Source organism: Sturnira hondurensis, unplaced genomic scaffold, assembly GCF_014824575.4.
Source record: "Sturnira hondurensis isolate 20B ecotype Veracruz unplaced genomic scaffold, ASM1482457v3 Scaffold0013994, whole genome shotgun sequence".
NCBI classification, from domain to species: domain Eukaryota; kingdom Metazoa; phylum Chordata; class Mammalia; order Chiroptera; family Phyllostomidae; genus Sturnira; species Sturnira hondurensis.
The window spans coordinates 692,082-707,900 of record NW_028086625.1 but is presented as its reverse complement, the minus strand read 5'-3'; the positions used below and the strand labels follow the sequence as shown (position 1 = coordinate 707,900).

At 43.9% G+C, this 15,819-nt stretch overlaps 1 pseudogene; it reads right to left on the bottom strand.

Moving 5' to 3' along the window:
* Positions 1-3,086: 3,086 nt before the first annotated feature.
* On the bottom strand, positions 3,087-10,196 carry LOC118998354 (60S ribosomal protein L32-like; annotated as a pseudogene).
* Between the last annotated feature and the right edge of the window lie 5,623 nt (positions 10,197-15,819).

The following is a 15,819-nucleotide window of genomic DNA, read 5'->3' as shown; positions in this document are numbered from 1 at the left end:
TGAGGTTAATGAGGCACCTGGGTAAATTCAAAAGGGAGAGTTGGGTCAGAGACCTAAGAACCACCATCAGCCTCCCTCTCCTCTAGGGACCCCCTGAATGATCTCCCTCCCTTTGTTTTCCCTCCTCCTTTTCTGGTTCCTGCTGTCCCCCTTTGTCTTTTCCTCCATTCTTCCCTCCTTCCCTCCCTCCCTCTTTCCTTTCTCTCCCCCTCTGTTTCTTCATTCCTTTTCTCCTTTGTCTCTAGACCTCATTTTTTCACTTTCTTTATCCTTCTTTCCCCCTCCCTTTTCTCTCCTCCCCTCCCCCTCTTTCCTCTTCCTCCTCCTCTCCTCTCCCTCTCTCCCTCCCTACCTTCCTCTTTTTTATTCCTTACAAACCTTGACTTTAGATCTCATTCTTTATCCTTCTCTACACCTTCTTTCCTTCATTCCTTCCATGCATGCATCCTCTTTCCTTCCCTCCTTCTGTCCTTTCTGAAGGAAGAAATATATCTCTCCTTATTCCCTATAGATAGCTCGAGGTTGAGTTGCTGTGGGAAAGACCGTGGCCAGGTTGACAGGACAATGCTTGAGCAGTGGGATATTACAGTCTCTGCCTCCTTTCTGACATCCATGTCACTCCCTGTGTGGTAAAACCTGAGACTAGAGTAAGACTTTTTCTGGCAAGAGTAGATGGTTGGTTGGCTGAATTCAAGATGAACAAGTAGTTGGGAAGCTGCCAAGGTAGGGTGAAGGGCCATAGATATAAGATGGTGGAAGTCTGAAAACATCTCAGAGTCCAGGCAGAGGTCCCCACAGCAATCCCCACCCTCAGAAGGAGACTTTGAATGGCAGAAGGCAAATGACATGACTAGCTGGAAAGGAAGGCTTCTTTGGAAGGGTGTATGAGCCGGGCTAACTAGTTCACTGCCTGTTCTCCTTCTCTTCCAGAAGCCTTTCCCAAGGGTTACAAGAGCCTGGCGCCCCTGCGAAACCTTGCTGAAGTGTCAGGAACCAAACTAAGGCTTACCTCCTGGGCTGTACCCACAGAGGGCACTCACAGGCCTGCATTTCGGACAGAATATGCCCCAGGGAGGGAAAGACTAGCAGCCTAGTATTTATTTGACACCTGTTATATGCCAGGCTCCCATCCATGTTGTCTATTTTCATCTAGCTAATCTAATTTCAAATTTACAAGAAGCTTGCAATGGGAGTATGTGTATCTGCCTCTGCAGACTTCCTGCCTTAATTCAAGTCTTCATCCCTTCTCACCTGGAGTATGATTTTCATTTCCTAAACTGTTCTCCAATGCTTCAGACTTTTATTTTGTTTATTTGTCTTTGCAGACAAAGTCAAAATATTCCAAAGTTTGTTCAAACACAGCAACGATAGCAAAAAACATCAACAAGTGACAGGCATGATACTTAATGTCTGAATCAAAGGCCATGAGGGAGCTCTTGAATGCCTGTCAGTCCCTGCCCCTTCACTATTACTGTTCTTTCCTCCCTTATACCTTGTTGTGACCTTTAAAAAAGATTTTATTTATTTATTTTTAGAGAGAAGGGAAAGGAGGGAGAAAGAGAGGGAGAGAAACATCGATGTGTGAGAAAAACATCTGTGGGCCTACCTCTCACATGCCCTCAACAGGTGACCTGCCCCGAAATCCAGGCATGTGCCCTGACCAGGAATTGAACCTGTGACCCTTCAGTTTGCAGGATGATGCCCACCTGCTAAGCCACATCAGTCAGGGCAGCACTCCAGTGAGGGCTTGCTGTGACCTTTGGCATCCGTTAAACACATGCAGAAAAGAAAGTCACTTTCAAGGAGATTGGGCTCCACCTCATCACAAAGAAGTGCCTCCAGTTCTGAGGAAAAGCAGAGACGTGATGCCACCCTGCTCCCTGCACTTGGCCTGCCCCATCCACAGTCCCAGTTACCCAGGACCTGGCTCGGACTGAAGGCAGGGAAAAAATGAGGAAGATACTCTCCATTTGGCAGGATTGGGAAGTTGGAGAGATTGTGGGTCACTGACCAGATAAGAGCCCCAAACCGAAAGGCAGAACTCTGAGGAGTTACCAGCCTGATCTGGGGAAGGACATCTTTTTATTTTTTAAAGGTTTTATTTGTTTGTTTGTTTGTTTTAGAGAGAGAGGGAGAGAGAAAGAGAGGGAGAAAAATGTCAACGTGTGGTTGCCTCTCATGTGCCACCTACTGGGGACCTGGCCTGAAGCCCAGGCATGTGCCCTGACCGGGAACTGAACTGGTGATCCTTCCCATCCACTGAGCTACACCAGCCAGAGCAGAAAGACGTCTTTAAAGAAAGAACATCAACTCGATTCACACAAGGCTTAGGTCAAACACTTGTGCAGAAATCCTAACAAATGACTCATCCTCAGATTCTAGGAGCACTGGAATATTTAAAAATTGTCATTGGTTGCAAACAATGAAGGGGGAAACATGGTGAAAAGCAGTCTTCTAAAGGCAAAAAGGCCTGTTTTTCAGGCCACTGAGTTCAAGGCCCAACACCAGTCCTAACTCCCCACTTCCATTCTTACTCCCCGCAGATACCTCCTCCACACTGCCAGTGGTCAGACCCCTGCCCAACACTAGTTTGACACAATTTCTCTTCCTACATTGTCCTCCACACTCTGGCTGCTGCTTGCCTCGCCCACCTCCCTTGCTGTGGGGCAGGCTTGGGATGCGAGAGCTAGAACTTAGGGCCACCGGGCACCTGTTTTCTTTGCCACAGGAGCCCACACCCTCTGTCAATTTAGTAAATTCTTTCTTACATCTCATAGCTTAGCTCTAAGGTAACTTCATGGCAGCAGCATTTTCTGGTCCCTTCTTGATAAATTCTTCCCAGCTCCCCCTCCACATGCTCTCCCCGACTGCATTTGGCCATCATGTCATCTTTCTTCCTTCCTCCTCTGATCTCCTTCTAATCCCCCAACTGCCTGAGAGCTCTACATACACTTGGTGAATGTGGGGCTAGAAAAATAAATAGACGAATGTGTGTAGAGCTTAAGGCTTTGTGAGGCTCAGTCACATCTAAGCTCTAAGATCGATGTTGTGTGAATGAATCGGTGTCCAGGCCAGGTCACTTGGCTCTAGTGTTTGCAGCCCTCCTCCTCTTCCAGGCAGCCCTCTTGGTGAACTGTCTGCGGTTGGGCAGTCTGTGGGGTCTCTGGGGCAGCAGCTGGCTGGATTCGGGAATCAACCTTCATATCTGGGTGCTCGGAGTTGTCCCCTTGCCTGGAAAACATTTCCAGGTGTCTTGGGTCAGGCTATCTGGTCCCTGGTCTGGGACAGCAGGAGGGATAGCTTGGTCCAACCACAAAAGGTGCACAGGAACACGTAAGTGGGGGATTCTCAGAAAGAGAGGGTGGTAAATGAACACCACTTGGAGCGATTTGATACTGGGTTTGTGTAAGGTCACTGAGGTCCCTCATGGCCCCCTTTGCAATGGCAGCCTAGGGGCTAAACCAAGAGAAGGCTTACAGGCTGGGAGCCAGGTTCAGATTTGAGGTGATTCTGAATTGGGGAAGGGGAGTGTTGATCCCAGGTAGCCTGAGCTCTGGAGATCTGCAAAGGGCACAGAGAGGTGACTGCTTTCTGTCCCCCACAAGCTCCCTCCCCCACCCACTCCTGAACAATTGTCCTGTTGTCTTGAAGTGTCACCATGAAGCATTTCTAGAGCCTTTGGCCAGGGAGTAGTGACAAAAATTCTTTCCTTGACCAAGCTCTGCTCCAGCTCCCCTCCTCCATATTTGATTGGGTTCCTCCTCTACATCCTCGGATGATGTCTGATTACCCTGGCCTGTCTTCAGCAAGAATCATTTTAGGTCGGTTTAACTGAGATCCCCTTTAACCCTGATGTTCCCTCTTAGGAATTGACCATCCACTGACACTGACTCCACCTTGGCTGTAAGTTGCTACCTTCCCGTGTTGTATTCAGAATTGAACCCAATTCCATACTGAGGTCTGTTTTCCCCTATTGCAATAGTCCTGAATAAAACCTGGTTTACCACTTTACTGCTGAGCTCTGGTTTTGTTTGACAATGGCAGGTCCCAGTCCTAGAGACCTCAGGCCCAGGCCCTCTTATCTCACCTCCTCTGCTCTCTGCCCACAAGAGGGAGCTACAAGCTGCTAGAAATTTGCTGTCTGCGTCGCACCTCAAGTTCTGTCCTTTCTGGCACCTCCTTCTGGGACCACAGAGAACCAAGAAAGAAGGGGCTCACAGCTCATGGCGCAAGCGGTCCTGGCTCAAGATTAGCCCCTCTAACGTCGCAGCACCAAGAGGAGTCTGGGGCCTGGCCAAGTCACCAGCAGTTCCGCCCGCCGAAGGCCCCCTTTTGGCCTGCTCATTCCCCTGGGTCCAATGTTACTGCTAGTTCTATAATGGGCTTCTCTGGCTGAGACCCCTAAACTGACAAGCAGACGACTAGAAAGGGGCTAGCGAGGGAGGGGTGAGGGAAAATCAGTGAACAAGCAAGGTGGAGGAGGAGGCGGAGAAGAGAAAGAGAACTAAGAGCGGCCACCCCTTGCAGGTTTACAGTGTGAACAGCAGGGGGCGCCAGAGACCAACTGAGGCCAAGGCCCTGAGCCGATGCGGCAAAGCGCCCCGCCGGTTTTCCGCAGTACGGAGGTCTGTCTCCGCCTTCAGACTCTGGGCAGTTCCTCCCGGTTCTGCAACTCACTCTAGGCTCCGCCCCCCAACCTCAACCGGACCTGGGTCTTTTGCGTGAAAGAGTAGCCCTCTTCCCCATCATCCTCCAACTTTTTTTCCAGATTTACCTTCTTTTCCTAGATGATAGGTAAATAGAGTGTGTGTGTGTGTGTGTGTGTGTGTGTGTGTGTGTGTGTGTTATAAAGGTACTTATCCAAGCTTTATTTGTGAAAAGGAAGCACTGGAAACATTGGTTGGGGAATGATAAATTAAGGAAACCAGAGTAGATCTTCTCTCTAAAAATATGAAACCATTTAAAATACTGTTTATCAAGATTGTGTAACTTCATGGGAAATGATTTTCATATAATATTGAAGTGAAAAATGCAAGCTACACATGGATCTCTATGTAAAAATGTTAACTACACACAGAAAAAGAGTGATAGCAAAAACTCACCCCAAATATGAATCACGGTTTTCCACGTTTTTCCATATCTTTATTTTAAAAGACATATTTTAAAATTTCGAAGTGTATACTATACTTTATAGTTATCTGCAGGCACTGCCCAGGCTATGGGCCCATAAAATAAATTTCACTTGAGTATATTGGGCCTAGGATGGCAGGTGAAGAATTTAAATTCAGCCCTGACTCCCAGGTCAGGTGCAGGAAGACAAATTTGGCATCTTCTGTCCAAGTAGGAAGGGGCACCCTGTGTTCATCCTTCCAACTCAATGGAGCAGGCAATGAGTGGTCTCATGCTGTGCATGGGACCTGATTTATAGGTCTGGCTACAGAGGGACTGAGACATCTGACCAAGCTGTTGAAAGAGCCACCTTTTTGCCCAGAGCGCACCTGTCTACTAAGCCTGTGCTCTCTGGGGGATGGGGCAGAGGTAGCTGCAAAATAAACTGAGGGAGTGGAAGTGAGAAAAAGAAGCCACTCCTATTCCATTCCCCTCACTTCCTTTCTCCTTAGTCAGACCCTTTCCTCTTGTGTTCTCAGCATTCAACATGTCACTTCCAGTTTGTCACTGTGACTGGAATAAATGGAGGGATGAGTCAGGACTTGGCAGTGATGGAGGAGCTGGAGGGAAGGGGTGGACCTCTGGCTCTAACACTTCCTATTACAAATTCAACCCATGCCCTCAGCTGCTAGACAGGTGGCTGGGAGAAGGGGACCCAGTGTCAAGTTAACTTTGGTCCTTTTCCCTCCTCTCCCCAACTCACTTTGGCTGATATTTCTGCCCTGTGTCCTGAGCTGATCTAACACTTAGTGCCACTGTTTCAGACTCCTCCAGGACCTCTGTCTTCACCTGAGCCAGTGTACATTTAATTCTGATCCAGAATATTATTAGGATGTGAAACACATGTATCTTGAAGTTTGAGTCTCACCTGTTAGAAAGAATCTAACATATATTTCATCATTATACTCTTCCCCATCTGTTTATTATTTTTAACATAATTTAGGGCTTATGGTTCATACAGTTATCAATATACTATTTTATATGATGATATTTTGATATTTGATTTAATAACTAGATTTAGAATTTTGTAAGCCATGATTATGTCTAACCTGATTTAGGCCTCACTGTCAGGTCCTACCAAGACAGCACCATCTGATAAAAATATAATGCAAGCTGCATGAGTAATTTTAAATTTTCTCGTAGCCACTTCATAAAAAGTAAAAAGAACCAAGTGAAATTACTACTTTTAAAAAAAATTTAAAAAATATATTTTATTGATTATGCCATTACAGTTGTCCCATTCCCCCTTCACTCCCCTCCCCCTGCACACCCCTCCCCCACCATTCCCCCCTTTTGTTCATGTCCATGTGTCACAAGTTCTTTAGATTCTGTATTTCCCATAGTATTCCTGCCCTACCCCCTGTCTATTTTCTACCTACCATCTATGCTACTTATTCTCTGTACCTTCTCCTCTCTCTCCTCCTCCCACTCCCCTGTTGCTAACCCTCCATGTGATCTCCATTTCTATGGTTCCGCTCCTGATCTAGCTGTCCTCTTGGTTTGATTTTGTTTTAGGTGTGGTTGTTAATAACTGTGAGTTTGCTGTCCTTTCACTGTTCATATTTTTTATCTTCTTTTTCTTAGATAAGTCCCTTTAGCATTTCATATAATAAGGGCTTGGTGATGATGAACTCCTTGAATTTGACCTTACCTGAGAAGCACTTTATCTGCCCTTCCATTCTAAATGAAAGCTTTGCTGGGTAGAACAATCTTGGATGTAGGTCTTTGGATTTCATGACTTGGAATACTTCTTTCCAGCCCCTTCTTGCCTGTAAGGTCTCTTTTGAGAAATCTGCTGACAGTTTGATGGGAACTCCTTTGTAGGTGACTGTCCCCTTACCTCTTGCTGCTTCTAGAATTCTCTCCTTCATTTTAATCTTGGCTAATGTAATTATGATGTGCCTAGGTGTGTTTCTTCTTGGGTCCAACTTCTTTGGGACTCTCTGAGCTTCCTGGATTTCCTGGAAGTTTATTTCCTTTGCCAGACTGGGGAAGTTCTCCTTTATTCTTTCTTCAAATAAGTTTTCCACTTGTGGCTGTTCCTCTTCCCCTTCTGGTACCCCTATAATTCAGATGTTGGAATGTTTAAAGATGTCCTGGAGGTTCCTAAGCCTCTCCTCATTTTTTTTTGAATTCGTGTTTCTTCCTTCTTTTCTGGTTGGATGTTTCGTTCTTCCTTCTGGTTCACTCCCTTGATTTGAGTCCCAGTTTCCTTTCTATCACTATTGATTTCCTGTGCATTTCCCTTCATTTCAATCAGTTTAGCCTCCATATGTTCCTCTAATTTGTGGCTAAAATCGAACAATTCTGTGAGCATCCTGATCACCTGTATTTTGAACTGTGCATCTGAAAGGCTGGCTATTTCTTGGTCACTTGGAATTATAGGCTCTGGGGCTTTGAGCTGTTCTTGAGTCACAATGCTTGGTCTGTTCGCACCTGTTATGTTTGAGGGGCAGAGCCTTAGGTGTTCACCAGGGTGGGGCCACTCAGTCGCTGGGTTGTGACGCTATATGTGGGGGCGGGGCCAGAGAGGGAAAAGAAATGGTGCTTTGCTCCGCTCCGCTCCCTCTCAGATTTCTGTCCCCCCTGCGGCTTCTCACAAGCAAATTGGGCCCCTCTGGTGCTGGTTCCCAGGTGTGTGGGCCCATGTACTCTCCAGGACCCTGTGGGTCTCTCCAACGAACTCTCTGTGAGCCTGGGAGTCTCTCCCAGCCTCTCGATCCCGAAAAAGTCTTTCCAGTTGGTGCTTTCAGGCTCTAATTCCCATCGCTGGGACCCTAGCCTGAATGGTCTGTCTCACTGTTCGCTCCTTCACTTGGTTTATCTGCGCTCAAATGTGTGACTGCAGTCAGCCAGCTGCCCTGCACCCTCACTGAGCCCACCCGTTGCCACCCCACGCCTGGGATCCACCAACTGCCTCCGCTCCTGGGTCGGTCAGACTGACCCTGCTCCACCACTGACTCCTCCCCTCTTACCAGTCTGGCTGAGTGGTTCCTTGTTGTCAGACTTCCGTACAGTTCAATATTCACTGTTTTGGCTGCGTTTTTGTTTCTAAAACTTTGCTGTCTTTAAGCTTAGTTGTGGGAGGGGACACAGTGTTTCCACCTATGCCTCCATCTTGGCCGGAAGTCCTCAAATTATTACTTTTAAAAAATATTTTATTTACTTATTTTTAGATGAGGGGAAGAGAGAAAGAGAGGGAGAGAAACTTCAATGTGTGGTTGTCTCTTGTGTGCCCCCTACTGGGCCCACAACCCAGGCATGTGCCCTGACTGGGAATCGAACTGGCAACCCTTTGGTTCACAGGGCACTCAACCACTGAGCCACACTAGCCAGGGAATGAAATTATTTTTAGGAGTATATTCATTTCATAAAAACAGAAAGTAGAATGGTGGAGGCCAGAAGCTGTGGGGCGGGGGGGTGCCAATTCGTGCAAATACATATATTTCTGTTGATGGAAGAAACATCCACATCTGTAGAGAATCTTTATAAGTTTATCTGAGCCAAACTGACAACATATGCCAGGGAGTAATGAGGCAGGATAGTAAGAAGCTAGGGAAATTCCTTCACAAGTAGAGTAAGGGAAACTGAGGGAGAATAATTAAAGAAAGCCAAAAGATTTGAGCAATTTCCAGCTGGCTAACGAATTACAAGGTTTTCTCTTTCTTAACCAAGGACACTTAGGAACAAATGGTTTACACATGCCAGACCATCCCAGGAATGGCCTTAGTCCTGGTCCCTCTTCAGTGATATTCTTTGTCAATATGAGTAAAACTAATCAGAAAATAACTGCTGACCCCTCTATATGTACATTTTAATGAATAAATATATTGAAGAACACACTTGAAAAACTAATACATTTTCTGTTAAGGCCCTCCCCTAGGATTCCAGCCAGCCAAACAAAGATAAAATGCCTCAAGTCAAAGGATCCATGCTTTGTTCTTGCTACAGCAGTCTGCCCACGTCTTGCATCTCTGCCCTCTTCCTCCTAGATTCTAAGGGTCCCTATGAGACTTGCAACCAGGAGAGCAGCAGGCAGCAAAGCTTGTCCTGGGCTAACCCCTTGAACCTGTGTCCAAGGCCCCTGTTTTATCTTTCTTTCCCCTGTTGCTTCCTCTACCTGAGGCCCTTCCTTTGTTTCACTGTCCCCAGCTTTAATAAACATACTCTCAAAATTCCTGGAACTGTGTTGTGAAATCTTCCCTGCATAAAGTCAAGAACCCACCTACCACTGGGGAACCTGAGGCGGACCCACTATGGGCCCAGACCCTGTCCAGTAACAGCAAAATTTCCCAAACACTCTAGAGAGTAAAAGTGGGATTTTGGGGGGCAGAATTTTATGGTTTTATTAACACAAATACAACATGTAGAAACTGTCCACTCATTTTTTTTGCTGTGCAGGCTGACATTGGGATTGGTGATATTGATGGCCAGCTGGGCAACTCTTCACAATGGCCTTGCACTTCTTTGAGGAGACATTGTGAGGAATCTCAGCACAGTGGGATTTGTCACACATAAGCAGCACTTCAAGCTCCTTGACATTGTGGAACAGGAACTTCCAAAAGCCATTGAGCAGCATGTACTCTGTTTTCTTGTTGTTCCCATAACCAAGGTTGGGCATCAAGATCTGGTCCTTGAATATTCTGTGTACCCTATTGTAAATGCCTGTGGGTTTCTGCCAGTTCCCATTAATTTGAACGTAACAGTCTGACTGGTTCCAGATGGACTTCTTCTTTTTTAAAAACATTTTATTTATTTATCTTTAGAGAAGAAGGGAAAGAGAGAGGGAGAGAACTATCAATGCATGGTTGCCTCTTGTGTGTCCCCTGCTGGGAACTGGCCTGCAACCCAGGCATGTGCCCTGACTGGGAATCGAACCGCGATCCTTTGGTTCACAGGCCCATGCTCAATCCACTGAGCTACACCGTCCAGGGCCAGGTGGACTTCTTGATCTTCTTTTTGACAATCTTGGGTTTCATGAGGGGTCTGAGGTCAGCCATGGTGCTAAGTAGGAGATGGCAGCCACCTCTGTAGGTGCCTGCCTAGGAAAGGAGAGAGTATAACAGTTTTGCAGCTTCTTTTATGCATTTGAAATTAAGGAGAAAATGTACATGGAAGCTTAGAGAAAGCAGTGCAGGGATTGAATTACAAGATACTTAAGACTATGTGCTCTCTTGAGGTTTAATATCCTCTTTGAGGAATATTACTTCTGGCATTTCAAAGGTGTGTTAACTTACATGCACAAGAACAATGGATAGAGTTGGTTGGAGCATCCTCCCATGGTCTGAAAGGTTCTATTCCTTTCTATTCCACAGGTTCTATTCCTGGTGAGGGCACATGACCAGATTGTGGGTCTGATCCCCAGTCAGGGCATGTACAAGAAGGCAACCAATCTATGTTTCCCTCTCACATTGATGTCTCTCTCGCTCTCTCTTTCTTTCCCTTCCTCCCTCTCTAAAAGCAATGAAAAAATGTATTCTGGTGAGGATATAAATAAATAAGTAAATAAATAAATAAATAAATAATTCTAGATAATAAATAAATTATAAAATAAGCATTTTTAGTCACTGAGTCAGAAGAGTTGCAATTCTTTATTTCATAGGTAACATGTGTTGAAACAAAAAGTAGCAGATGTTTATGAACTATGTCTACTCTGTTTCATTACTCATCTTAATAATCATGACCATTTATTAAATACTTACCTCTTGCCAACTCATGTATGTTTTATAGACTTTCTGAAAGCACACTGTTAAGAACATGGAACTCTGGAGACAGACTGTCTGTGGATTAATCTTGATTCAATCATTTACTAGTTGTGTAACTTTGAATATAGGCATTGACTGCTTTAATCCTGTTTTCTCACTTATCATATGGGGAAGATAATAATGTCCACCACACGTCTTGAGAATTCAATGAGATTATTCTCATCAAGACCTTAGCCAATTGCTTAGCTCATGTGAGCCCCTCAGTGAAAGTTCACCTGCTATTATCACTGTTTTACTCAGTCCTTAAGACAGCCATGTCAGGTAGGTATTATTACTTCTGTTTGAGAGGTGATGAAATGGGGATTACATAACTTTTCTAAGGTTAAAGAAGCTATTACAAAATGAAACTGGCTTTTAAATTTGTTGCCCAGATCCAGAATCCAGGGTTTTAAGTCCCATGTTACCCCTTTCCCCTTACTGTCAGTTCTCATCATGACCGACATAAGCAGAGAAATTGGCTACATATGATTTGGGATCCATGCAACATAAAAGCTTCCTACAAGGTTTTAATATGAAAACCAAAGATAAGTAATTGCAGAGCCTTTGAAGAGAAAAATGACTCCAGCAATTAAATAGGACAATTATAAATAATTTTTATTGGCAGGATTTTTGGATACCTTTTAGAAAATGTGAATAGATGTATAACTTTTTCTGTTTATAAATTTATCTTGTTAATTATAAATAGTCAGAGCAAACAAAACAGCCTAAAGCATTCTAAAAAGCACCCATATTCTCATTAGGAGTAGGTGCATAAAGGAGTAGATAAGTCCCTTTAACATTTCATATAATAAGGGCGTGGTGGTGATGAACTCCTTTAATTTGATCTTATCTGGGAAGTATCTTATCCTTCCATTCTAAATGATAGCTTTACTGGGTAGAGTAATCTTGGATGCCAGTCCTTGCCTTTCATGGCTTTGAATACTTCTTTCCAGCTCCTTCTTCCCTGCAAAGTTTCTTTTGAGAAATTAGCTGCTAGTCTTATGGAAACGCCTTTGTAGGTAACTGTCTCCTTTTCTCTTACTGCATTTAAGATTCTCTCCTTATCTTTAACCTTGGGTAACTTAATGATGATGTGCCTTGGTGTGTTCCTCCTTGGGTCCAACTTCTTTGGGACTCTGGGCTCCCTGGACTTCCTGGAAATCCATTTCCTTTGCCAGATTGGGGAAGTTCTCTGTTATTATGTTTTCAAATAGGTTTTCAATTTCTTGCTCTTCCTCTTCTCCTTCTGGTACCCCTATGATTCAGATATTGGAATGCTTAAAGTTGTCCCAGAGGTTCCTAAGTCTCTCCTCATTTTTTTGAATTCTTGTTTCTTCCTTCTTTTCTGTTTGGTTGTTTCTTCCTTCCTTCTGCTCCAAACCGTTGATTTGAGTCCCAGTTTCCTTTTCTTCACTGTTGGTTCCCTGTACATTTTCCTTTATTTCACTTTTCATAGCATTCACCTTTTCCTCTATTTTGCGGCCATACTCAACCATTTCTGTGAGTATCCTGATTACCAGTATTGTGAACTGTGTATCTAATAGGTTGGCTATCTCTTCATTGCTTAGTTGTATTTTTTCTGGAGTTTTGATCTGTTCTTTCATTTGGGCCATTTTTTTTTGTTTCCACATGCCTGTTACTTAGTAAGGGGTGGAGCCTTATATATTCGCCTGGGTGGGGCAACCCATGTTGCTGCATTTCATCACTGTATGTGGGGGAGGGGTCTGAGAGGGAGTAATGCCACTTGCTCAGCTGTTGGCCAGCTTTCAGTCACTTCCTCCACTACTCGCAAGTAAATTGGGCCCTTCTGGTACTGATTCTGGGTAGGTGGGTCTGTGTATGTTCTAGGACCCTGTGGGCCTCTCTAATGACCTCTCCTGTGAGGCTGGGAGTTTCTTCCACCACTGCAACCCCCAAAGGTTTTTTCAATCAGAGGTTCTGAGGCTTTATTTCCCTGCACTGGAACCTTGGGCTGCACAGTCTGTCTTGCTCCCAAGTTGTTCCTCCCAGTTTACCCATGCATGAATGTGGGACCACAGCTCTGCCACCTGCCATCTTGCCCACCCCAGTCCTCCAGCCTCTGCCTTGCCACATGTCCTCTCTGCCTGTTTCCATCCCCCCTACCAGTCTGGATGAATGTTTCTTCCTTAACTCTTAGTTGTTGGACTTCCATACAGTTCGATTTTCTGTCAGTTATTGTTGTTTTGTTTTTAAATTTGTTGTTGTCCTTCTTATGGATGTGTGAGGAGGCACAGTGTATCTACCTACACCTCCATCTTGGCCAGAAGTCAATAAATAAAATCTTTAAAAAGAACTTCAAAAGTGACAATGACTCCTGTTAATCTTGTTGTTTAATTGGGGCTTTGTAAATAGCTCCAGTTAATAGGTCTGTCAATATTCTCTTGGGAAACAATTTCATTGAATTAACAACTGTAATACTTAGAATGTCTGCTTAAAAGAAAGAGAGAAAACAAAACACCTAATGCTCAGAGAATATGGAAATCTCTCACTATTTTTAAAAGATTTTATTTATTTTTAGAGAGAGGGAAAGAGGAGGAGAAAGAGGAGAGAAACATCGATGTGTGGGTGCCTCTTGTGTGTCCCCCACTGGGGAAATAGCCTTCAGCCCAGGCATGTGCCCTGACTGGCAATTGAACCAGTGACCCTTTGGTTCATAGGCCAGCACTCAATCCACTTAACCACACCAGCTGGGACAGAAATCTCTCGCTATTTTACTTTTATTTTCTCTAATCTGTGCCCAGACTCTTAAAACAATCTCAGGGTGGCATGGCAGTGGTCAAAGGAGACCTTGAAGGAGCCAAAGCCCTGAGGAAGGATAATCTTCCTCTCCAGTAGGTGGAGCTGTGGTCCCAGTAGGAAGGACCTACCTTTTTCCCCAGAGGGAAGAACTTGGTAAAAATCACTCCATAAAATGGCTTATAAACTTGAGCAGTCGGTAAAATTTTACTGTAAATGGCCAGGCAGTAAATATTTTAGACTTTGTATACCATACAGTCTCTGTCACAACTACCCAATTCTGCTGTTATATAGCAGGAAAGCAACCGATACATGCACAAATGAGTGTAGCTGCTTCCAACAAAACTTAAAACAGGCAGGAGGTTGGTTTGGGCTCATGGGCTATAGTTTCCTGGCCTCTGCCACAGAGGAATGAAAACTTACATGCACATCAAAACCTGTACTTGAATGCTTATAGTAGTTCTATTCGTAACTGCCTCAAACTGAAAACAACCCAAATGTCCTTCAAAGAGTAAATGTATAAACAAATTGTGATATATTCATGTAACAGAATACTACTTAGCAATGCAGAGAAATGAACCATTGATACATGCATCGACATAGATGAATCTCAAAGTATTATGCTGAGTGAAAGAAGCCAGATTCAGAGCAAATTTTCCTTATGACTCCATTTATATGACATTCTGGTGAAAAACAAACAAACAAAAAACAAAACTAAACAAAATATAGGGACAGAGAACAGATCCAGGGAGTCCTGAGAATGTAGCAGTTAAAAATGATAAGGTAAGATATTCTTGTTGCTAATAAATTAATAAATTGTAATAAATTTATTACAACTGTAATAAACAACTGTACAACTGTAATAAATTTACTACAATTAATAAACTGTAATAAATTACTGCAAAGTTTGTGGCTTGAAACAGTACAAAATTTAATTCTTTCACCTTTTTCACCCAGTCCGGTAACCCTCGTCTCCTCTGACAGCTCTCAGTCTTTTCTCTATGAGTCTGTTTCTATTATGTTTGTTAGTATATATTGTTCATTAGATTCTATATATGGGGAGTAATAGACAGAAAACTGTACTTGAAAAATAATTAAATAAAAAATTGGAAAAAAAAGATTCCATATATGACTGAAATCATATGATACTTGTCTTTCTCTGACTGGATCATTTCACTTAGCATAATGTTCTCTAGATCCATTCAGGTTGTTGTAAAGGGTAAAATTTCCTTTTTCACAACTGAGTAGTATTCCACTATGTAAATGTTCCACAGTTTTTAAAAATTCAGTCATCTACTGATTGGCCCCCCCCCAAAAAAACCCAAACACAAAAAATTCGTATACATAGACAACAGCATGGTGATTACCTGAGGGGAAGGGAGGTGGGGGGAGGTAGAAGAGGGTATAAATTTTTTAAAAGAAAGAAATACAACTTTCCACTAATAAAAAAACAGTACATAGTTATTATCTTACAGTTTTGAAGGTCACAGATTCTACTTGGTCCACTGGGCTAAAATCAAGGTATATGCAGGGCTACATTCCTTCTAGAGCCTCTTGGGAAGAATTCTTCTCCTTGCCTTTTTTACCCTTTAGAGGTCATCTGCATTACTTAGCTTATGGCCCCCATCTTCCATCTTCAAAGATGGCAGCATTACAATCTCTTTCTGTCTGTCTGTCTGTCTCTCTCTCTCCTCTGACCCTTCTCCTTTCCTCTTCTAAGTACCCTTGTGATTACATTGTACCCACCCAGGTAAGTCAGGATAATTTCCCTATTTTAAGACAATTCACTTAGTCTTGGCTGGTGTGGCTCAGTGGATTGAGTGCTGGACTGTGAACCAAAAGGTTGTCAGTTCAATTCCCAGTCAGGGCACATGCCTGAGTTGTGGGTCAGGTCCCCAGTGGGGGCTACTTGAGAGGCAACCACACACTGACGTTTCTCTTCCTCTTTTTCTCCCTCTCTTCCCCTCTCTAAAAAATAAATAAATAAAACCTTTAAAAAAGATAATTATGGTCCTAGCTGGTATAGCTCAGTGGATTGAGCTCAGTCCTGCAAACCAAAGGATAATGGTTTGATTCCCAGTCAGGACACATGCCTGGGTTTCAGGCCAGTTCCCAGCAGGGGACACACAAGAGGCAACCATACACTGAT